Source organism: Typopeltis vanoorti, chromosome 2 (assembly GCF_054136105.1).
Source record: "Typopeltis vanoorti isolate ZY-2024b chromosome 2, IOZ_Tvanoo_1.0, whole genome shotgun sequence".
NCBI classification, from domain to species: Eukaryota; Metazoa; Arthropoda; class Arachnida; order Uropygi; family Thelyphonidae; genus Typopeltis; species Typopeltis vanoorti.
Window position 1 is genome coordinate 81287361 of NC_143550.1, and position 24066 is coordinate 81311426.

General features: G+C 38.9%; 1 protein-coding gene across 1 annotated transcript in view; it reads right to left on the bottom strand.

The window, feature by feature from the left end:
• The window catches only part of LOC150109208 (plexin-B-like), a 792153-nt gene that overhangs the window by 662509 nt on the left and 105578 nt on the right, over positions 1-24066 (bottom strand). The window contains exon 3 of the mRNA XM_090406262.1: positions 16560-16628. The gene's annotated coding sequence lies outside the window, so the exon portion shown is untranslated. The remainder of the gene's footprint in view (positions 1-16559; positions 16629-24066) is intronic.

Consider the following 24066-nt stretch of genomic DNA (forward strand, 5'->3'; position numbering starts at 1 on the left):
AGAGAGAGAGAGAGAGAGAGAGAGAGAGAGAGAGAATGAATGAATAAAAACAATTCATTCTATAACGTCTTTCATTCTCTAAGGAGGAAAATCTTTTAATGATAACTAACTTTTGGAAATCAGTAGGACGAATTGTGCATCCTTAATTGTCACTGATAGCTGAGCTCATTACTTACCGATGATTTTATAGTCTTGGGGAAGAGAGTAGGAACAACAGTTCGGGTGACGTCAGACAACTGCCGTCACCCGAAATTGCTGTTCACTGGGTTGAGGGGGGGGGGAGGGGAACTTCAGTCTTTTTGCGGGTTTCTACTTACTTCTGTTAAAAATCGACTAACTTGAGAATCGAAATGTGCATTGTGTTTGTAATTCTATTGCTTATTTGCAGGTTATGTAGCAGAAAAAAACGCTCCCGTATGAGACTTACTGATGAAGGTGAATCTCATTCGAAAAGCCCTTGTGTTTTTCTTATTACCAAAAAAGACATCACTGCCACCCTCTACGCTACTGAGGTGCCAAGAAAGAAAGAAACAAACAAATAATAACTAAAGCGAGAAAATCTTGTTGGGGATAAAAAGTGGGGGAGAAAGAAGAAGAGGATAAGGAGAATGTGGCAAATATCCAAGAAACAGGGAAGGATAAGAAGCCGTAGACAGGGGATGGGAAGAAAAGAAGGAATTATCAGCAGATAAAAGTTTAACGGGTTGCCAAGACGTATATTCAGTCGAAAGAAAGGCTGACACACAACAAGGAACAGCTGTTGTCACTCAGCAGAACTGTTGTGTGTGTCCACACCCCTCACGTGACTCCACTCTCCCGCACACTGATGGCACTTTAACGCGTGTCAAAGGCTTTCTATGGAGTGCAAAACAAAAGAACATTCGAAGCCCCGGGTGGCGGGGGGGGGGGGGCTGTATGCTTTCGCTACAGAAAGACTGTTTACAGACTGAAATCCCCGAAGACCGTACCCAACAGGATATGGAGAAGATTTGAACGCTTCCAAGATAAGATCGCAGTTTTTCTAAAAGCCTCGCTCGGGAAAGTTTTAAGGACTAAATCCTCGGAAAAGTTTCTTAAAAGTGAGATGTGCGATTGCTTTACCAATCGTTAATGCTTTGGAGATGTTTTTCCCCTTTCTCCCTTCCCGTTTGGTTACCCCCCCTTTAAGCCTGTTTTTTTTTTCGTTGCAGAACAGTTTAAATGCACACACACACAGAGAGAGAGAGAGAGAGAGAGAGAGAGAGAGAGGTGTGGAGTTAAAGCAGTTGGAAGTGTAGAAGCGAGTTTTCATTGAAATAAGAAACAGCAGAATCATTTAAATGACGTTTAGAAGTTAAAACGAAACCTTAAAAGTGATTGATGGTTAAGAAAGAGAAGAAGGAAAAAAAAAATAAAAATTGGGACGAGAACAGATTTAGTAAAGGAAGAAATCGAAAAGAAACGAAGACACACACGCATGCAGTAGTAAGACGGTAAAAAGAAACCCGATTTGAAAAAGTTGTTTTCCGAAGAACTTTGGTTGATGAATTTAAGATGAGGTGAAGATTTACAGTCGTTACACGCCTTACCTTTGCAGAAAACAGAACTTATAAACAGTGCACTCCTTTATCACCAAAAGAAAATATTACTGTAAAAGAGAATGAAAACCTGGCTATCTTTACACTAATCGATTGTTTCATAAACAGATATTTCCATGCAGAAATTACAAGGCTAACAAGCGAGAAGTACAAACTGTACGATAACAAACCTGCAAGCTATCCTTTGGAACACCCACCCACCCACCCACCCACAGGGTGACTTCGTAATAGTCGGAACCTTTTTAAGGACTTTTCAATCAAGGTTAATCTGTCGCTGAATCTTCATGTAGCTTAGTCAGCATAGACGACACCCACTTAGGGTTCTAAATCCCGTCTAGTCTAAGATGCAAAGCACCTTTATGAGAGCTTTGCGACCGAAGGTGAGTTAGCTGGGCTTATACGGGGAGGGGGGGATTTTTCGTTCCGCAAAATGGACAAACTTGGTGACTAATTAGACAGGACATTGAGCCTAACATGAGATATACTCGACTCATAAATCCCAGGTTATTTGTTCTAATAAAATCTCTCTCTCTCACACACACACACACACACACACACACACATTAAGCAACGTTTATTCCCCTCAGAGATGATCCACCATCATAAGCATTTTCTCAGTGTATGTTGAACAAAACATTGCTAAAGAAGCATACAGCATTTGAGATAGAAGGAGACACCGAACGTATGACGTCATCCTCCCCACCAGCCATATACTGCAAGTCGTTTCTTCCTAACCAAATTAAATTGTGGCGGTGAAAGAACGGGCCATGATTCCTGCGGTGCCACTCCCTCTGTTCTGTGATTGTGCGGGAAATCCCAGTCAGCTTCTTTTTCAATTAGGGCCGGGGTAGAGAACCTAAAAGAAAGTTACGATTGCCATCCATTCGACTGCACCAGCAACGGTATCGTGGTGAGCCGTCGCGATCATCATCCACCTTTCGTATAGCTTGCATCTGAAGCATCTCCGGAGTGTCGTTCTGCGAGCCCACACCCTGCTTAAATTATTCAGGTGCAACAACGTCTGGCCATTTAAATTTCCGTTTTGCCGAAGCGACGACAGACATCATCTTGGAAGGGGAAAAAAAAAAAAAAAAAAAAAAAAAAAAAAACTGATGCAAGGCGTTGTTCCGCCTCGATTTGACGAAAATATAGTCGCGTTCTCTATAACTGCGGCTGAAATCTTAATGGTGGTTGTTCGGAGTAGTGACGGAGGTAAAGCCGTTTTGTATCTTAGCGCACGCAGCCAATGAAATATTCACCGACGCTATCGACGCTACGAAAACCGAAACTCGGAAAACGAAAAAATAAAAAAATAAAAATAAGAGCGAAGAAATCAAGCTCCGCCATATTGGACTGTAATGTAATTATCGGAGCTATGGATGCTCGTTTAATAATACACCGCACGATTCCATCTTGCCAGGCATATATGCACCTACAGAAATGCATCGTATGCATGCGTACACTGTAACGTCTTAAGACGTATGGAAAGTGTCTGAAATATGCGCTGTAAAGAGATGTATGGCAAGTGAAATTTTAAACAGAAACATCGGAGAAGAGTGAAAAAAAAAAAATCAACAGCATTTCGGATATGACGGATGAAATTTTAAACAGACCGTCGAGAGAAAGCGTGAAGAATCAACACATAATGCGAGTATTAGAAGAGAAGCAGGAGCCGTTTTCACTTGAATTATATGAGGAATTTTAAAAAGTTATTTTGAACTCTTTTCATCGGCCTTCCAAACAGCGATGAATGACATTTGGTAGCTCGCTAAGAAAGCTAGTGGAGAAATCTTCCATGTAAGTTCTACGAAACGCTACTAAAAGAAAAAATCTCGTCCAAAGTTGTTTTGCGAATGCCTTCCGATGGATCGCCAACTTTAATTTTCTACTTTTCTTTAATAATGTATCTAACCGATAAAATAGACTTATATAGCATCCAGTGCATGTGATAAAATGATGACGTCAGCAGAATATGGAGACCATTCTTATTCATCTAAGAACTATAAATTAATTAATACGGTTTGTGTTCCCGCATACGGGAAAATCATCCAAGGAATACGCGTGATTTACAGAAAATATTATTAAGTGGCGGCAGATGGCGTTGTCTGTAGACAGAAGAATCGGTAGTGTACACGGTGGGTAAAGTACCCTCCCGCAAATACTTCAAAATATATTTCACATAAATACCATCACTTCAAGAGTAACACAGTCCAACACAATTTTTGCTGACTTTTATATGAGACTTGTTTTTTACTAATTTGGGTGCGCTGATTTCAAATATCAAACCCATTTTTCTCTATCACGTCAGGTTTTTCCTCTATGGCATTTTCTTTTTGCTAATTTGTAAGTTTTTGATAGTTTTAAGGAGGAAGTACTATTTAGAGGATCAAAAAAATCGATTTTTTAATATTATTTTCTGAAAGTATGTACTTTTAAAAATCTGTTCCTAACTTTTTACCAACAAATTCCAAAAATTCCCAAAGATATAGCCTATTATTCAAAGCGGTGCGCAGATCAGAATCGGAGCGCTCACCGCTCTCGCTTGTTAGTAAACGAATAAATGCGTAAGAACCTGCAACGGCACGTACTGGCGCTTTGAATGCGAGAGAGGCCGATAATTAGATACATAACTACTTAACAATATTCATTAAAAATGACAAGAATATTTATTAAAAAATAACAATTTTACTTACACATGAGTTTCAGGGAATAAATTTTTGTTTGTAGCAATTTCTGCTGTGTGTTCTGTTTTGGCAATCCCTTTGAATATTCCAACAGTAGTCGGCCATCATGTGAGAATCCCATCTTCTTTGGTACCGATCTTCCATAGTTTTTAAGTCTTGATGAAATCGCGGTGAGCGCTCCGATTCTGATCTGCGCACCGCTTTGAATAATAGGCTATATCTTCGGGAATTTTTCGAATTTCTTGATAAAAAGTTAGGAACAGATTTTTAAAAGTACATACTTTCAGAAAATAATATTAAAAAATCGATTTTTTTTGATCCTCTAAATAGTACTGCCTCCTTAAAACTATCAAAAACTTACAAATTAGCAAAAAGAAAATGCCATAGAGGAAAAACTTGACGTGATAGAGAAAAATGGGTTTGATATTTGAAATCAGCGCACCCAAATTAGTAAAAAAACAAGTGTCAGATCATAATCAGCAGAAAAAAAATTTTTTTTTTTGTTGGCCAGTGTAATTTGCCTACAAGTATCAAAGTAAATAGGCTTATTTACGTGATAATTGATGACATGGAATTACTTCGGCGTGTGCTTAACTACATTAAGAACAGTTACATCATTCATTAGTTTTAACTATTTTTTCTCTTTGACATTCCGATATTTTGCTCAAGGTTAAGAAGAGTTCACGCAGCTATAATAATAAAATTAACAGGAATTAAACTGTTTATTATCACTCAGGTGACTCATGACTTCTTCGTCTAATGTAAGACCACCCTGCTTACATTTTAAGAAACCTGACAGAGTGTGCGAATGTGCTATGTATAGTGTCTGCAAAAAAGGTTCTGGATTATTTAATATTTCTATTAAACTTTCGAGTAGTTTTTTTTTATTTCAAAACTAAGCAGTCAGGATTCATTCACAGAAAGTCATAATTAAAATTTTTTTTTTTTTTTTTTTTTTTTTTTTGCTAAGACTCGTTATGAACTTGAACTGTTTGCATTCATGTCATCAATGTCCCAAGGGTGTTACTTTTCACATCGAATCCCCCGAAGAAAAGCTACCCCACGTGATTTCTTCGATGGAAAGGGTGGTTAAGGGATGTGCGCATGGGTGTGGCCATTTATATTTCGACTGCTTTCTTGGGAGGACACCAACTATTAAACGCCGGTCATGTCAACTGCACCGTGGCAAATGCGACAAGGATTTATATGGCCGCATTACCCCGTAAAGAACCCATTTGAATCCATTCGAAGCAATTTAAGTAATTCGACTGTCACTGATTGATTGCTTTAATTAAAACTCCGGGGGTGAGTAAAAACATTTTGAAAACGTTTTTAAAGAAACCAATTTACGAACAAGATGAAGAAAGAAAGAAGACTTAAATTGAGAAAGTAGCCCACATAAAAATAGCAGGGTTGCACCAAAATAGCGGAATGTTAATTAGCTTCGTAAATCAACGACCAAAACAGTTGACCTTCAAGGTATTATTGAGATTTTCTTGAAGAACGAGTTAATATCCGTTTGCTAAATGGATTCGAAATAAGTGATACGGAGGAGTCGGATAGTAATGCGATAACTTTTACGGCACATTGGCGAATGCTATCGGAGAGAATCAGGGCCGTACCATAAATTAGTGGACTCAAAATGTTCATTGACTAATTAAAAAAAAAAAAAAAAAAAGGTAAAAGAGCCGGAAATGCTGAGATCTTTATGTTTGTTGGGCTTCTATGCTTTCAAATATTCTGAAACTTTCGCTAGTTCAAATGTTTGAGTCTAGGTGGCAGCACAAAACCTGCGATGTTTTCAAATATATGAAAATATATCTATTACATGTGAATTTATTTTATTAAAAAATCTTTATTTAATAAAGGGCATTCAGATTAATTAAATTTTTTTTTTTCAAATCAATAAAACCTATTTAATAAAATAAATACATCATTTTCAAATATGCGTTTGTACCAAATAACTGATGAGTGTCGGAAATGATAATTGTTGGTTGAGTAATTAAATATTGATAACCATTAATGAAAATAATTACCATTAGCTACGGCTAAAAAATTATTGTGATCATTATGTTCAGCCTGTAATTAGGAACTTATTTCATATTAAATTTATAATTTAATCTAATGGAAAATATTTGGGTTCCTTCTCAAAACAATATATAGAGATTACCGTAAATCTGCATCTTATTTCTTTCATACAATGAAGAAGGAAAGGAATAGAATTTAAAGGGGGGGGGGAGTTCCAGTTCCCTATCCAGCGAAATCACCGCATCATCCTCCTGAACCATATTTACGATTGTGCAATTGGCATTCTATTAAAACAACATTATGATAGCCCATAACGAATTAAATAATCTTTCTCATTGTTCTGTTAATTTGAAACTTCAACATACAAAAAAAAAAAAAAAAAGCATTTAGCACGAAATATTCTGATTTTTATTCGTCATTTTTGACAACATTCTTCGCCAGGAAGAAGGTGAGTTTCAGTGCAGTGGAGTTCAGTGTCGATAATGGAACTTAACAGCACGTTCGCCATGTGCAGTGGGAGGGTCTTGGCAGCACGGCACTCGAAACTGTTCAATCAATTCCCCGTGCATTGTAACAAGGTTCGGTAACCATTTTCCACCGTGCTACATATCACCCGATAATTTCACCTTCCTGGCGCCAGCTACGTCAATCCTAAACTTGCACAGCTCAGAGAGAAAGAAAGAGAGAGAGATTTCAATGTATCCATAACTTTCAGGCTTCTAGGCATCAATAATTAGCAGTATCAACGCTCGAATAATTCCGTTTTTCCGTCGACGGTAGGATCGAAGCTCACACACACATGCTTTCGTCCTGACCTCAAAATGTTTTACGACCGCCGCCGTACTCGGCAAGGTGACTTAAACAATGGAAAAACGTGCCTAAGTTCTCACGTAGCGATAAATTATCCTTCTCTCACTTTTGTGATTTTTACTTCTTCTTGCGCGAACTGTTTTTATACCCCCTCCCCTCCCCTTCCCGTTTCTCTTCTTGTTCTTCTTGCACTTTTCTTTTGTAGGCCCTCGTTTCAAGATGCAGATGCCGAAATGGGCACAGCGGACAGCGAGAAAGAAGCGAAGAAATGCGGGAATGGACGAAATGTTAGGCTTAATCATCTCTGTAGGGAGCTGACGAAGTACCTTGGTTACAAAAACCAAGCAGTGACGGCACAGTTGGGCGATTTCTACTCTGCTGGCCGACTTCAGGAATTTGTTGAAGATGGGAAAATAAGTTTTCTTTTATCCGTTTGATAAGAGCAGGACGAATGCTCACCCGCAAAAAAAAAAAAAAAAAAAAATCTTTCCATCCAAATGCCTGCAGTGGTTCTCTGAGTAATTACGAGTAAAGGAGAGAGAGAGAGAGAGAAGAAGAAAAAAATCAATGCCGTTCAAAAAAGAAGAGAAAAAAAAAAGACAACAGAAAAGTGGCTGAAGGCAAAGTCATTTGTCATTCTTATTGCAAAATAAGCTAAATGAATGGATGGCACATCAAAATTAAATGGCGGTTTCCAGACGCTCCGTGATTGTAATACAGATGAATGAATGCCATTCGCGGTCGCTGGACGTCCGTTTGGGGACAATTCTTACGAAACTTAGCCGTTTGATTTGGTTCGAGTCATCTACGACACGTGCATATGTACAAAAAAAAAAAAAAAAAGAAAGAAAGAAAGAAAGAAAAGGGAAATAAAATAATAAAAAAAAAAACAGAATAAAAAAGAATAGAAGAAAAAAAAGCAGACAAACTGGCACCTAAAAATTCACTGGACTTGGAAGTTTTGCAGGTGTGTGTTCCATCTCTCTCTCTCTCTCTCTCTCTGAATATCGCAAGAAATACACGTGTTGAATGGCGACGGAGCGAGTCCACCAAAGTCGAAATTGAAGCATAGAAAAACGGACTGCGACGAATCGCATAATGCAATAGGTCACCGATATCTTATTTACAGACGATGGGACACACGGAATAAAAATATTTGCTGCGTTCGCTTTCTTAAAGCAAACATCACCGAAATGGTCTTGGATGGGTCAAGTACGACGTATACCCTGGGAGGTGAATTCACGGAGCTGTAAGAACTCGCGTACCTAATCTGCTTGAGAGAATGCTGTTGTATATGTTTTGTTGCTTGCTTGTTTCCCCCTTTTCGGGCTGATGCTTCCCTTAAGCATTGAGCCTGCGAAACGTACTTCTAATTCTAATACTTCATGCGATTTGTTGTTGCAATAATACTGTTAAATAAATGCTATATTCGGTCTATATCTTAATTGTTGAGGGGGGGCATCTTTTTCGTGCCTTTAAATTTAGTAGCTCATACTCATTTATCTTGAGGTGGAAGATAAATTGAATCACGCGGCGTGAGACCGCCTCCCTACTTACTGGAGGCCTGAAGTGGCTTGAAGAAAAATTCCATGTTTGGTCTCGAGAGCAGGATTTCAGGATTATGTAAATAATATTAAAGATAGAAAAAAATAGCCCTCCCACGGTATTAATGAACTTTAGGTTTGCAGAAATCTTTTATGGGTGGAAGTCAAATAGAAAACAAATGTTATAAACAGATTTTTATATACTGTACATACATTATTCCTAAAAACAAAGTCATTGGTTAGGAAATGAGGTTAAAATACTATTTGTGACTATTCACACTCCCGTAATAGTCAATTGCATAAAAAACATAATAAAAAAATTAAAAAAAAAAACACGTAAACTTGGGATTCCTATTCGGAAAGATGCATCCACAGAAATCATTAAGGCCATTCCGTCTAACGCTTGTCCTCCCTCTATTAGCATTTTTATATACACTAATTTTAGAAGAAGAAGATACAGAAATTTTCGCGTATTTATGGCGTATTTTAATACTTTTGCTGGCATTAAGTTTACTTCAAGGCCCCCCCACACACACACACACTAAAAAGAAAAAAAAAACGCCAACTCGTAGGGATATGTTAAAACATTATTTTGCTGACTCCGATACTATGCTGACGTCACATGACTTACCTGTTTATCCGCATGGTGGCAGCCACCTACGTTTGCTTACTGGGGTGTGCATCAAGTAGCTTACGCGGCACGGCAGGAATATTATCGGCATGATAAATATTCCTGTTCGTATTACGGTCGTTTTAAACTGTTTTTCACAAGAGTCGTGCGAAAAAAAGCGATGATTCTGTGTTCCTTCGGTAAACCTCCCCCCTAATACATGACGTAATCGCTCATTGGTTGGCACAGCAACGCGAGCGGCGGGTATAACCAGAGAAGCATTTAAACCGATCAGGTACAAAATGCTTACGACAGGGAAGGCGAAAAAGCAAGCACAAACCTTAATACCATTCCAATGATTTATTTTCGCTTCTGTTTTTTTTTTTTTTTTTTTTTTTTTTTCTGTTTGACCGTCTGTGGCAACAAGTTTCAAACTCTCTGCGGTTGTTGTAATCCTGTTTGGGTTTAGTGTTTCTATGCGTGTAGTGGCGGATGTGTAGAGGTCGCTAGTGAATTCAAAAGTTTTAAACATATCCGAATTCAGCTGCAGATGTAAACGTTTTGTATTGGGAGAAACATTTGTGTATATGTTAAATATGGGTGCGTGTCGCTCTTCATTTTACAGTATGAGTCAAACCAAACGGTAGACGTTTCATTCGATGGTTGAAGGAACAAAGAAATTACAGATCTTGAAACCATTTAGTAGAGTTAGTTGGAATTACGGCCCAAACAAGTAAGATTATCACGCTAATGTATTATGTTTATTAATTACGTGTTTTTCTAACCTTTTTTTTGGGGGGGGGGGGAAATAGTAATTATTCAACAAAAACTATCTTTTGGCACAAATCCTGCATTAATTAATTACTCTTTTAATACTAGTTGAGATCGAACCGCTTTTCTCAACCCGTGGACAAACTGTCCAGACGATGGCAATTTTTTTAAAAAATAATTCATCCTTATAACTAATTTTGCGCATGCGTGTCATTTAAACAATGGTACTCTTCTCTATGGGAATAAAATAACGCTGCTCCCACGGGTGCATTGGCAAGTTGCCAGCTGTCAAAGTTGAGTTTCTTTGACATCCAGTTTTAACATAACCATTGGCTGTATCTCAGCTCCGTTCAATCATCCTATGGCACGGACCACCCCGATAGTACAACCAGGCGTGTTTAGTGAGCTATATAACGGGTGTTTGTACGTCGCTAATTAGTGGCGCTCATTAGTATTTGCCTATCGTTGTACCTAACTTCCGCATCTGCGCTGACCGATTAGTTGTCATTTTGTGTGTGTGTGTGTGTGTGTGTGTGTGTGTGTGTGGCGAGGGGAGAACTTGCTATGCAACATCATGCAGCGCCGGAATTAATTTCACATAACATAATTAATAAACTTTATTGTAATGTGTCCAGCCTTTGTTTTGTCGTAAATACATCGTGTTCTGAACATGCAATCCCAAAAAAACTGCGGAGACTTACAAGCCTCGTCACTCCTTTCAATCTCAAATCAGCTAAGTGAATAAATCCCTTATTAAATCACAATAAATAAATAAATAATAAACGTATTCTGTATGCGCCGAGTGGTTGGCGCATCCGCCTTGCGGGACTGCGGGTTCGAATCCCGACTTCGGTATGGATGTAATGGAATACGTAACTTGCTCCACCTTTGCATGAATTAGCGACATCGCATTTTTAAATAACGTGAGCTTTTCTTGGATTTGTTGGAAGACTGGGGATCTCTGGCACGAGATGAATGCTAGAGAACGCACAGAATAAACACACAACGTTAATGCTTGCCTTCATACATTCTTTAAAAGTAGTCCATTTGACAAAACATTCGCCGAAAAAGAAAAAGATAACGAAATAAAAACTAATTTTTTTATATTTTTTATTTATTTTTTTAAAAAGAAACAAACAAAAACCTGTTAGGCACAAAACGGTTTGTAACTCCAACCCGAAAAGCGTTTCCATACCAACTGTTGCCATGGTGACTCCTCACACACTTTCAGAATATGGCAGGTAACATTCGATCCCTAGAGTATGCTGTTATATTTGTCAACAGATATTTATAAAACTCGCAAAAGGCGTATAACAGTAGCTGTGCGAATTGCTTCCTTTTTTTTATATTATTGTTTATTTAATATTCTGCTAGTGTTTTGCATCTCATTGCAGTTAACCGAATGACGTTTAGAAAAAAAAAAAATCACTTTTTTTGGGTTAGTTTTCTTTTAGAGAAGTTTTATCAAATTCGTTTTAATCTTAATGATCAAACGAAAGAGAAATTTCCCACGAGAATAGAAAGAAAGTAGACTTCAAAAGAAGTTTAGATAAGATGTATTAAGCGAGTAAATGACAAAATATTTGAAGAGATTTTTATATCTTCTACTTTAAAAGAGATAGTTGATTAGCTGCTTGTTTTTAGGGAATAAGTTTCCAAGCAAAATTAAACTTCTAAACGCTGGATGTTTGTAGGGTCATGTTTACTCGCAACTTTATTATATTAACATACTTATGAAAAGATGGGGGGGGGGAGTTCGTAACAAAATTTAGTAAAAATAGAGAAATCTCTATAGAATGAATAATTTAGATGGCAAGATTTATCATTTTACTTCGTTTTCTACTTTTTTTTTTCTTTCTTTCCAAGCATAATTATTTGCTTTTTAATTTCAAGTTGAATGCGTTCGTTTCAGCCAAGTTTTTGGTTCGCTATTGAACCGAGTTTAAACATAATCTTAAGACAACATTCAGACTTGATGAAGTCAAGGAAGTCGTAACTATAACGAAATTAAAAAATTAAAAAAAAAAGAATGAAAAGAAGAAATGTGTCTTTATACGGAATGCGCTAGTAATACAATTACGAATAGATTACAGAATAAAAATAAATAAATAAAACTCCATCTCTAAAAAAAAAAAAATTAAAAAAAATGGCATCTGCATCGAAAAGATACACCAAATCAATTTCCGAATATTTTTCCTTTACCTTGAAATGAAGAGAGCGAAGGTCACAGTTTACGGTCATTTATACTGGTAAGACATCGCCTGCTGACCCACGGCTGTTCCCGTTTCGACAAATAGGTTAGTTATTTTCGCAAGAAGGCTTCGACTTCTGTCAGTCCGTTTGCTGGATGCACGTGCACCCCACTGCCACATGGTTCGCAGCTGTACCTTCGGCAGTATCTGATCCCCCCCCCCTTCGTGGGAGGTGGCAAAGGCCTTTCTGTTGCTTGACAGATGCTTGGCCTTTCTTGAATCCACGGAAGACTGGATCGACCGAAACGAAAAGTAACTTTCAGGAAGGAATTACAAGTTAGTCGGAGTAAAGTGAAGTAGGGGAGGGGGGGGATGCAATTTTTTTTTTTTTAAAGAATAAGTCTTTAATGATGTGATTGTAGAGAAGGAAATTTCTCGTATTAGAAGTGTGGTATTTTTGCTCTTCAAAGTCGTTTAAATCCGAAAGATAAAACGTATTCATCTTCGATGCATTCATTTCCTGGAAATGTTCATTCTCTTTCTCTTAATCTCTTATTTTTCGGAACGTATTTAACTAAATTTCCCCTTAGGGAGAAAGGCTTAATCCGTTCAGTTGAATATCCTACAGAAGTCGAAGCTTGAAACCATCTATTATGAGAGAACTGTAGAGCAGTAACACTGACGACTAATCTCATTTTACTAGAAGAATTTCGCTAGCTAATTTCTCGACTTTAAGACATTAATTCTCTACAAGAATTCTCGCATAATCTCCAAGTGTTTCTGTTGCCAAATGGGGTCGCATTTTTCTTTTCTTTTTTTTTTTTCCTTCTCCTCTCTACTAGATGGATAATAAAGCAACTCGGGTCATGTCCAACCGTACTTGTTACTCGTTGACTAAGTAGCGCTCCCCCAGAGCAATCTTGAAACTCGTAATCGAAGATTAAGCGTGCACTTTGTTAGCTTCTGTCGTTGGTCATTCATCTTTTGCCTCTCCAAAATGGCCGTCGCTGTCATTCGATGGGGCGGCCGTGATTACGAGCCTTTTGCTGCCGGCATCATTCACATCTAGCGACGATGGGCCACCTTGTTCTGCGGGGTCATTTTGTGAACTTAATGGTGACCGTGAGTAGGGACATTAGCCATTAAATCGAGGTCCGACTTTTCTACTTTTCTAAAAGTGCTACTCGATAGAAAAGCGCGTCGGTAGCATTACATACAGAAGCCATTAACTTTAAACTGCCCTCAATGAATTCCATTGCTCACAAGGTCGTGATCTGTGTGGCGATATACCATAAGGGTTGTTCGACTCAACACCACACACAGGGAGTTTTTATGCCAAGCAGTAAAAACACCGGGGAAAAAAAAAAAAAAAGTCACGTTATCGGCACTTGCCGAAATAAAACAACCAAGGAAAAGAGTAATTTATTCTCAAAAGGTTGCTGCGAGCGAGATTTAAAGGGAGAAGAAGAAAAAAAAAAAAGAAAGAAAGAAAAGAAAAACAAGTGACAGCCATTTTATTACCGGAGCTAAGGAGCAGGATTTTGCTGGGATGTACAGAATGACCTCAGCCATATAACGACCTCGCATTTTCATTAGTGCGCTCCTAGCATCATTTAGTTTAAATAAAAAGAAGAAAAAAAAACACTCTAGCATTGTTAGAGTCACGTGATCTAGTGCAGGCCATTGTTTGCGATATAGCTCGCGGTTTCGTTAAAAGGACTCTGGCATCATCTGTTAGGCGTTTGCACAGGCCATTGTTGAATAGCATGCGCTAAGATTTGGATGAATACGCACGTACACGCACGCGCGCGTGGTCATGTGATCGCTATTCTTGAACCGATTACCGAAGAGAAAATAATACTTGCTGAATTTTAACTTTCTTTTGTATCTTTATTAGTGCATGTTTTTTTTAAATGACTTTTAACGTTAAGTAGGAAAAGATTTTTTTTTTTTTTTACAAATATTTAAATTAACAAGAAAAGAAAACGACTGCTTGGTGCTCTAATTTTAATGTGCTTGAAATGATGATGACAAAAAAAAAAGAAAAAAAAATCTCTAATTTAGACGACACTGCAAACTGCACGTGCTAATCTACCATGCATATCCATCTTTAATAAAGCATGCACCGACAAGTAAGGTGTTATAATTGAGATATCGGCGGCTACTAGCCTAGCAAGCGTCTAGGTTGCTTACTTTTTTTTTTTTTTCGGTGCGTGTCAGAACAAATCATTTTGCCGCTTACCAAATGGAGCCGAGCTTTGCCTCTGGTCGCGTTGCCGACGCTGTTATGCGTTTCTGCTAGCAACATCTGTGTTTATGCACGAAACGGGTGCATTTTTTATGTACTCCATTTTTATGGTTTTCACCATCAAAATGATTCTGTTTTCTAAAGGAAATATTTTTTTTTCTCTCCTCACTTTGTGACAAATTATTCGTATCCTAACTTTTTTCCGCTTGATGGCGCTTATGTTCTCTTGTTCTGCAGATTTCAGCGACCGTGTTTAGTTTATTAATTATACCTATCTTCTCTAAAAACAATTCTAGTGAATAAGAATTCAAAACCAAGGACTGAATGAACTATAAGTAGTTTCAAAGGTCTTCTGGGAGTGCGTGCCAACGTTAATTACAAAGGTTAAAAGGAAAGAAAACGAAAGATAAATACATACTGCTTTGCGAAGTGGTCCTCTATCTTGGCTACGTCTCTCTCTGGCTCCCACAAAACTTAAATGGTCCAATTTTCATTCAAAAAATTCAATTACTGTCATCAGTTGAACCAATGGTGTAACAGAAGGGGACGAAACCGGGGAGAAATGACTATTAGTAGAGTCCTGCCAGTCTTCTTACATCCCAAGAAAAGACGGAGGATGGTTAACATACTTTCAATTACATCGCTCCTGTTGGTAAGAAACACGCCAGGTCACACGGCTATCAATCAAGGAAAGAACGAGAGAGAGAGAGAGAGAGAGAGAGAGAGAGAGAATGAAAAAAATCTTGCTGTCAAAACCAAAGTATGTGCACAAAGATTTAGGATGATGTGCTCCTTTTCTCCTCCCCTCACCGACACGCCGCCCTTGTGGTAGCCCGTCTGTCAGCAAAGCACTATTGATTTATGGGATTTCGGAGCTGCTGGTCTGTCGTGTAGGCTGACACCTCACTATCAATCTGCTCCCTCCCAAAGCTATCTTTAGAGCGTACAGTGACTGCCAGACCCAGCAAAACATGACACTTTCAGGAAATGATGTCGTACATTTCCAACCCCCGTCATCCCCACCCATCGCTTACTTTTTTTTTTTTTTTTTTTTGTGGCTGATACACTGCGGCGGTTTTCCGATCCACCCCTTGTCTATGAAAATGTCGTCACGCGGGTGGTCCATAAATAAACAGACTTAGGACGCAAACTTCCCCCTCCTTCCTTCTGTACTTCGCAAAGAAGCTGTGGGTTCAAGAAGCTTGAAAAAGGTGAGGGGGGAAGGGGGGGGGAGGATGCCATCACTGCCAACCAGAGCAGGGATGAAGTCTATCAGCTGAGTGTTACAAATACCTAAAAGCTTCGGATGGTCGTCAGACTAAACTAGCACTCCGTAGAGTTGCCAACGCGCGATCTGTCGACAAAGACACGTGACAACAAATGCGCCTCTTCTCGCTAAACAACACTTGGGTTGTTTCAGAGCCTTGAAAGCAGGCAGTGGTGTGTAGGAACTGTTGCTCGGCACTATTTCACGCATTTCTGTCTCCTGCCATGCATGGTCAGGTGATTACACTCACTTCCAAGACGTTTCCACACGCGTACTTCAAGTTAAGGAAAACTTTTTTTTTTTTTTTTTTGGGACTGTTTCGCGGGATAGGGTAACACATGCACACAGAGGATCCTCCAGACTCGACACTTTTTCCATATAAAATGAACGATCCGCATATTTCAGTAAATGCGAAGGATGGTCTATTCTATATACTAGGGCCCATCTATAAATTTAAAAAAAAAAAATAGATATTCCTCACTAGTTCCTGTTGTCTAGAAAAAGTGTTTTATATAATATAATACGCATTTAGCCTATTGTCACCAGTTTAACCCCTCCCCTTCACCTCAATTGTAATTTGTATACATGGACGTCTGCAGAAAATTTTCCGGGGGGGGGGGGGGGAAGCATGGAAACAAATAATTACATCAATACATTTTTTATTTAATTATTTAATTTTTTTTTTCACAAGTAGATCACGAGGGGAGGCAAGTGCCCGTTTGTCCCCCCCCCCCCCTCTGCGGACGTCTATGTTTGTATACGATCTCTTAGATGAATAAATTGTCTACTAACGCGCGCACAGATAATAATCCTAATAATAATACTTACCGCTTTTTTGACAGGAGAATCTCGACAGACGCAGCTCTAAGTATTTACTTCTTCAGACAGCAAACAATCCTGAAAGAAGGAAATAATTAATCATCGATTACTGCAAACGAATATCTAAGAATTCATTCAACGAAACAGACTTGAGTTAATTTGCAAAAGACACGAATGCAATCGAATCGAGTTGACCACAGTAATCGCCACATAAAAAAGCGTCCATCATATTCGCCTGTTTCTAGATGAGAAGCCTCATCAGTTGCAGGCACAAGCGGGATAGCTTGAGCAGAACGTTAACAGCATTCAGTTAGGTTGAGCTTTATTAAACGAATTATTTCAAATCAGGATTTTCTCGATTCATCGAAGAAATAACGAATAGTTGTTGTTCTTGGCTAAGTTAGTAATCAACGGTGGTTTGTCACGTGATACTTTCGTCTCTGGGTTAGCATCAACACCCGATTCTGTCAGTATTTCTCTTGTGATTCAAGAAGCGAGTTTAAAATAACCGACAGGGATATTTAGTTAATTACTTAAATTCATCTAAACATACCCATTAGCTTATCAATCCAATAAGGTAACGGATAGGGTTAGATGGACCATTCGGGACACAAATACAGAGGATCAAAAAAAAGAAGGCCAGCTAACCATTTGCTATTTTATCATCCCCAGAACTGAAATGTTTCCTTCGAATTGTTCTGCTTCCTCCTGGAGAAGAAGAAACTCCCAAATTCCTATCCCCTTTGTTTCCCCGTGCACCATTGGAACTCAATACCCCTCAACCGTCAAGAGTTCACATCACGTGCTACGATCACAAAAGTTCTTCGAAGAGTGAAAACGGTACGAAATGATGAGGGTCAAACGTGCAAAATGTCCCGAGATTCTATCTTACGGTGGGGGTCATCGTAGGGCTCAGCTTCGGACAAACGCAATGGAAGAGTTATTCAGGAACAGCATCGCGCGTTCTTTGTATAAAGGTTACTTTACTTTCTTTCCCCCCTCCCCTTTCTACCCCCCAATCTCTTTCCCGTCTCGTGCCTCAGCCACTTACCGTCAGTGTACTGCTAAGTTGATAACCGTACGGCGATCTAGTAGGGACGAGAGAGAGAAAAGCGCGCGATAAAAGGGCTACGAAACGAAAAGATAACAACCACACACCTCAAAGCTCAAATGTAATCAAGTAACGCGGTTTGCAGACCCTCTCCCCCCTCACCCCACCCGCTTCCTCAGTTCTTTATATGAATGCGACAAACGTATCTGATACGAACGAGGCGAAGGAAATAAAAGAGGGGAAAGAGAGAGAGAAGAGAAGAGAAGAGAAACAGAGCACTTTGGCGAGGTAGTGTGAGATTTTTGACACTTCCCCGAACGCAGCATTGCTGATGGTAATCTGTTTCTCGGAGGATAGAAAAGGTGCGAGACCCTAATCATAGAAGACTTAGAGTGCGAAAAGACGGACACACACACACTTTGATATGCATGGTTGGAGATAAGATCCTCGCACGACTGACTGCAACTTTAATGACAGGTTGGCTAGCAAAGGAACAAGAGAACACGATATTCTCGTCATCCCCCTCATATCTACCACTTCCGAGATGAATCCCAAACACTGTAATTAAAGGGTGCCTGCTTCAGACTCTTATTATCGCTTCTAAGTCTTAGTTAAAAAAAAAAAAAAAAAAAAAATAGAAAAAGTCGTATCCCAGATGATGCCCCCCCCCACTTTTTCTCCGAGTCCCAGAACCTTTACTTTTTGCATCCTTAGACAGTTGTTGAGTCGAACGGATGTTTTTTTTTTTCGATCTTATATACGGGGGACGTTTACCACCCCTTTTCTTCCACCTAATTATTCTTCCACTGATCTTTATCGGACAATTCTTCCCATAAGGTTCGAATTACTTAAATCCAAGAGCTCATACTATCTCTCTATCTTCTTATTTCCTCTTTTTCTTGATAGTGGTGCAGCCATCTTCGAAGAAGTCTGACTTATTTGAGTCCATCCACGTTTTGTGCTCTTTGTGTAAGGGAAGCGTCAGATATAATCACTGTTTGACTGATACAAGCTGATCTTTGCATCTTCGTTCTTTCTCTCGGAGTTGCAAGGGAAGAGTACATTATTTATGGAGCGACTTCTTATTTCATTTTCTTTACAAGCCGGCTTCCAGACGTGACCTTCCTATCGGGACTGTTTTGCTCCTTCCCGGTAATGCAACAGCGATGTAGTTTTATGACTTCAGAAGAGAAAGAAGGATGAAAATTGCAGACAGTATCCTTTTGGGCGCACTTTGGCACAAAGAAAAATTGTCAGAGAGAAAGAAAGAGAGAGGTTTTTTTTTTCTTTTCTGGCGTTACGCAAGTCTTATATAGACTACAGATTTGCGAGTTGAAATCAGTTACGATTACACTCGATCCTACACTGCATCATTCGAAATAAGATGTATGCGTACGCGATGTCAACCTTTAAGATACTGAACAAAATTTACAGGACCCTTGATGGTTCGCCTGCGAACACCATAAAATGTTGATAACAAAATTCCTGTAACTTTTTTTTTTTTTTTAGCTACGAATATCCTCTCTATTTGAAATTGCTATGCCGGACCTCACACGTACTCCGCATGCCACTCATTGTGTCCTTTGTTCATTATTTGAAGCCCAGTTAATGTAATAAGCGAGTCTTTGTTTGAAAATGAAAGGAAAGAGAGAGAGAACGCCGTAATTGAAATGCACTTAAACCATCACCCAAGTGACGAACTTTAATTTTTTTTTTTTATGCACACACACACACGCGCGCGCGCCTAAAGCTTTTAGCAAAAGATTTCATTTCGCTAATGAATACCACCCCCGCTAGAAATGTCGAACATCAAGAGTTGAAGGGAGAAAGAGAGAGAGAGGGGGGAGTAGGGGGAAAGATCACTGTCAGGGCTTATAAGCGCCCTCCCAGTTCCGCTGATCGGTACTCCCTACAAGGAGAGCTAACTATGGGTCAATGCAGAGAAAGACCTTTGATAAAAGCCTGGCATCTGCGATGCTGTTCACTTGTGGCAGATGGTCTAAGGGGGAACTATCCCTAGCGCGAGCTGGCATTGTCATTTTTCTCAATGTGACGACTCAGTTATTACTCATATAAATGTTGTCAGCCGAGACCGTTGGGATCATCAGTGTTTCTCCGTACACACATAACAGTACTAAAAGATGCCTTTCGTAGGTTTGCACGCCCTCTACTGTCAAAAAAATTCAATTCATGAGCTAACCTGAGAGTCCATTGAGACCTTATATACAAATACTAATCGGAATTAGCATATACTTTACACCGAGAGTTTCTCGTATAACTTAGCCAGATTTGGCGTAAATTTCACACTGAATTAACTGCAAAAAAAAAACACAAACTACATCTCCGGAAAGTCTCCTTAGACATCAGAGCATAGTTAAGGAATCGTTAAGGGGGGAAAAAATCTGGAAAGGAAAATGCCAAGGGTCAAATGACAGCCACTCACAAATCTCGCGTTTCCTCTTAATATCGGAACTTTGAAAGCACTTTAGTTTTATGGCTTTAGAGAGAAACTCGTGTTTATTTTTTTAATAAAAAAAATAAAAAACACGGTCCTTACCTACATAATCTCCTTAAAATTATAGTACAGCTTCGGTGCTCGATTATTACTCAAAGAGACAAAATCAATAAAGGACATATTTCACAGTTGATGCGACTCTTTCACTGGTTTCAATGACTACTGTACGCATAGGAATTTGTTAAAAGATTATATAAATGTTTAATACAATAAAAGCAAAGTTACATGATATCTCTCGCATTGCATTGTTTGAAAGTGTAATTTAGGTAAAGTGAGAATAGGAATTATAGCATCACGTATTTTACTCTTAGGTATCATCGAGAACGGCGTGAGTAATGGACTACGTGATGGTATTGCAAGAGTCCATTTAGAGTAAATAAAAAAAAATCAATACAAAGTAATAATTGCTTTTGTAAAAGATAAATAAATGAAGCTCAAGTAGAAAACAATTGTTTAATCAAATGTACACACTTTCTATTGCAGAAATACACAAGCAAAAAAAAAAAATAAATAAATAAAGCGAAGTTATCATTGTCATGACAACAACTTTGTTAACATTCAAAGTTTACATTCATTGTTACTTTCAGAACACTGATTGGTCTGAAACATTTTGAGTCATCACATGCTTTGAAATGAACAAATCTTAACGTTAACAAAAAGTAGTTGTCATGGCAATCATAACTTCGTTATGATTGCCATACAACAATTTGATTCAAATTAACTTTATGCCAACAATGAAAAGAAAAAAAATCGTTCATTTTACGTGTGAAAAACGAATGGCAAAACAGGGGTTTCATGCATAGAACTCAGCGCACATTTCGAAGTCAGGTATACCACTGTGTATTAAAAAATAAACGATCAAATTGGATAGATTAAGATCTCTCAAAACCAACACTGCTCAGAGGCTAAGGGAGCACGGAGTAGTTGACATGTGTCTGAGTAGGATATAACTTTCGCAGACAACTTTATAATCCTCAAACCCAGACTTCTTCGGCAAGCAACACTAACACAACCACCCACACCGTTAAGAACGAACCGTGAAATTATGTAGCGCTTGGAGCCCATGAAAAGACTGGAAGAGGGAGCGAAGAAAATGGGGGGATGAAATAGGCGGTGTCTGCAGAAGCTCGATAAGGTGACCTCGTCGCTTCTGCGAAGGTTGGAGCGGTTCAGTGTTGCTACGTATCTTGACAAGCGGCCGGAGATGAAGCTAGTAATTTAGATGGAAACGTTGCTAAATCCCCTCCAAGGGTGGAAAGGGCAAAGAGATGAACTGAATCTCTTCGGATCAAAGGACCGTGCGGGTATCACGCATGAGCACGCAGATACTCAGTCGGAGTCAAAACGGACACCAACTGCAATACAAAGGGACCAAACATTCACCTCCGGGACGGACTAACACTTTAAATGATTGTTCTTTATTCTCCAGCACACTTGATTGGCGTCTTACCAAATGTTAACGTAATCCAAGAACTACACTTTGCCCACGGTAGGATTATGCCCCGGTAATCTCTTTCCTACGGACGTAATTCATATATGGAGCGTCAACCATTACAATCACAGCTTAGTTACATTTTCTTTAGCAAGTTCGTGTTTTTATTTTTCAATAAGTGTTGCCTGGATCACCGTAAAATTAGGAAACATGCGATACGGAAAAAGGTATTGTTCTGTCCGAGATCCTTGTTGTCAACGCTGTTATCATTTCGTTAATATGGCAAGTAAGAATTTGAGGTTTTAATATTTTGTAAGAACGCAATATCTGGTTTTTCACTAGCGGTTACCATGGCAACCTGCAGAAGATGGTAATTGAAGCTTTACAATCAGTTTTTAAGGAGGACTGTTCTTCTTAGTCTGTTTTTCTCCTAAACTCAGTTAAGGGTTACCAAACATATCGCAATCGTTCCTTTACAGTTGGTGACTAATAGTATCGTAACCTTTGACCTCCCACCCCCATCCCAAGATATTGTAAGGTTTCTCTTACTTGGAGCAAAACGCTATTTCATGTCGGATAGAAGGAAGAGAGTGAAATTCTCTCTTTCATTACAAATAATAAAATAATGTATTCGCAATATCTGATTTTTCACTAGTACTAGCGGTTACCATGACAACCTGCAGTAGATGGTAATTGGTAGGCATTGGATAATGATTTTGCAGGAGGTTGTTAAGCAGCAGGTAATGAATCAAGGTATTCGCCTTCTTTCTTATGTCTTAACATTGTAATTAGATGAAGCTCAAGTCGGTGAAATAACATTATTGTGATGTTGTAACGAAGAAATTTAGTTATCAAAATGCACGCTAATAAAGAACGTTGAAAAGCTTCTTGTTTGAACGGGGGGGGGGGATAAGATAGAAAAGCACTCTCTTGCCTTGTTTCCCCTTTTCTTATACAGTAAATGGGGGATCGGTTTTCCTAACGCAAAGCACGAATCATAGACTACGACGACTTATTTGAAGAGGCTGACGTGATTGGGGTTGATATCTGTTCTGTATGCACCTTGAGAATATTCTCTACTTGCAAGTAAACATCCATTAATAAGATTTTCGTTGGAATCTTAATGCGTTGTTGACATTGGACGATACGCAAGGATGAGAAATGTTCGAAAAGTATTGAGGTGGCAATAATAAGAACTTCATTTCTATCTCCGGTTCGTATTTTGTGTCCCGAAGGTGACGGAACAAGAGGATTAATGTATTCGGATGGAGAATGTGAATCCTGATGCGAATGGTAATCAGTGAGGACTATTGATTGTACAACTGAGGTGTGGATTATGTGAAGAATAACAGCAGCAAACGAAGTCAATCAAAGTCTTTAAAGTTCCTGATGCATTCGCGAGAGTTGCCGTAACTCCAACCTTGGCCACCAGATGGCGACTCTGAAAGTACTGCGATTTCATAAATCGAAATCTGTAATTGCTGGCCAGTCAACACCTGTGGATGCCGCAATCATCTGATTTTACAGCATCCACCTAAAATTTCCAAGTTGTAATCGCTCCAAACAATCCAACTCAACGATAGGATGAAGCAATTCAATTTTTATACTGCAGATAGAGTTATTATGATATTATTTGATGAATTCCCCCTTAACACGTTAGCAATCATTTGCATCCTTAAAAGCTCTGTGACGCTAAAAACCAAAAGGCGACCACTGAGTGGCACGCTAGGACGGGACAGCCAAAGAAAATTAACTGGTAGACCTTGGCAATGCATTTCTGGTGGAGCGAGACGAAGCTCCTCCTTGTTACTACCGTCAAATGACTAATTTTGTCGGTGGAAGGCTTTCTGATTGGTGGATTAGCTGTGGTGTATCCGTACAATGACGCCAAGTTGTTTGTGTCCACTGATGCTAGCCAATCTTGATGAATCAGTCTAACTATTGACTTTTACTTGTAAGATTGAATAAGATTCATTTCGAAGGATTTTTTTAAAAAAAATAAATGTTTCCACATGTCAACATCATTTGAGATAACTCTTTAAATGAGGGTCTTAACATTGTCGAATGTTCAATTTCCATATCCTACCCATTGGATTTCTATTTCCACTTTCTTCTTTTTATCCATTGCTCCCGCTACATCTAAACAGTTCGTTCCAGCGAAGGCTTTCATCATTTTCAAGTGTCAACAATGCCATCACTTGAAATGCAAAAAGTGTGAACGTGGCACGCCTCGCACGTTCCCCTCTGCATTTGATGTCATTTTCAAATAGGACAATGCAGGTCTAAGGCGCGTGAACGTGGTAAGCCAAGCCACCTATAGTATACCTCGCGAAACAGTAAGCACGTGATGTATCAACAGAAATGGACCTATTTGTACTCGTTTTTCAACGTCAATATGTCAAAAGAGTTTATTTTTCTTTTCTTTTTTTCCCCTTTTTTTTTTTTATTATGACTGCTCTTTACATCGAAGAGAAAAGAAAAAGTCGAACACGCATCCAATGAAATTTGTTCTTTCTAT